The sequence below is a fragment of the Amphibalanus amphitrite genome, unplaced genomic scaffold (genome assembly GCF_019059575.1).
Source record: "Amphibalanus amphitrite isolate SeventyFive unplaced genomic scaffold, NRLGWU_Aamphi_draft 000476F_arrow, whole genome shotgun sequence".
Lineage (NCBI taxonomy): Eukaryota > Metazoa > Arthropoda > Thecostraca > Balanomorpha > Balanidae > Amphibalanus > Amphibalanus amphitrite.
The window spans coordinates 167884-169274 of record NW_024881970.1 but is presented as its reverse complement, the minus strand read 5'-3'; positions in this window follow the sequence as shown (position 1 = coordinate 169274).

Genomic DNA, 1391 nt, shown 5'->3' with positions numbered 1-1391 from the left:
ACTTTATGTCCTGTTCACTTTTTGTCTTTCGACTTTTGTTCTTTTTACTTTTTGGCAAGTTGACTTTTTGCCGTTTTTACTTTTTGTCTTTTGACCTTATGTCCATTTGACTTTTTGTCTTTTGACTTCTATGCTAGTTGGCTTTTTGTTCATTGACTTTTTGGCAATTTCACTTTTTATCTTTTGACGTTTTATCCTTTTTGACTTTTTGACTTTTGACTTTCCTCTTTGTTGACCTTTTACCTGTTGACTTTTAAGATTTTTGACTTCGTGCTTTTGACGTAATGTCTGTTGACTAATCATCCTTTTACCTTTTATCATTTGACTTTTTGTCCGGAACCCCTGTGCTGTGTGCGCCGCACACCGGAGTACAATGTTTATATTGTAAACTGGTCACATGCATTAGCTCGTAGTTGGCGCCGTAATGTTTATCAGCGCGCTTGGGCCTTGGTTAGCACGTTGCGATTGACGCTCAGCTCAGTTTTACAGTGGCATTGGACCGATAGTTACCGACAATGCTTTATTAGGGCATGACCGATAGTGGTTAGCTGTTTGATGTGCACTGTGCAGGGCGAGACTGGCTATTACTTTTGCACAGGACTTGTAGGGTGCCGCTTTACTCACGAGTTCCAGCGTATTTCACGTTTCACGAGCTTACGTCACATGTTGCTCTCGATCGTACGAGACTGTGATTCGCTTGATTCTCGGCCGATTTCAGCTCGCTACGTAAATTTCCCCTTAGCTATCATTACAGGGTCTGCGCCCATGGTACGTGAACTTTGTCAGTGCTTCGTCAAAATGTTGCGTATGTCTATTTCAAACCACCCTGCGGTTACCTATATCTCCAATTGTGTTTGCTGAAGACAAGTAAAGGCGGCGGGCGCTTGGTCCGCTAGTATTACACTCCAATAATAGGATCCAGGTCTGATTAATTGAATCTTGCCAGGGCGTGACAACTGCCATGCAACGTGCGATGGGTGGAAATGAAGTGATCTGGTCTGGTGATATGAACGAGGCTGTTCTGCCCATTAGTGGGCGAACCGAGCCGATGCTGTATTGGCTGTGGCCCGGTGACTTCGGAATGCAGTGGTACTGTGGCGTACAGGGTCTGTGGGTCTGTGGGCCGTGGTCTGTTGGCGCTGTGAGGTCACCCCACACAGGGTCTCCCAGTGCTGTGAGCCGGGGTGTGGGACTCGGGTCTCTCAGTGCTGTGAGCCGGGGGTGGTCAGGGCTCGGGTCTCCCAGTGCTGTGAGCCGGGGGTGGTTAGGACGCCGGGCTAGGCTGTGGAAAGGCGACAGTCGGTGCCCCATTGTTAAAGAGTCACGTTAGCGACGTGTCATGTGCAGATGTTTGGTAAGCAATAAATGCTTTTTCGCTTTAACGTTGTGTC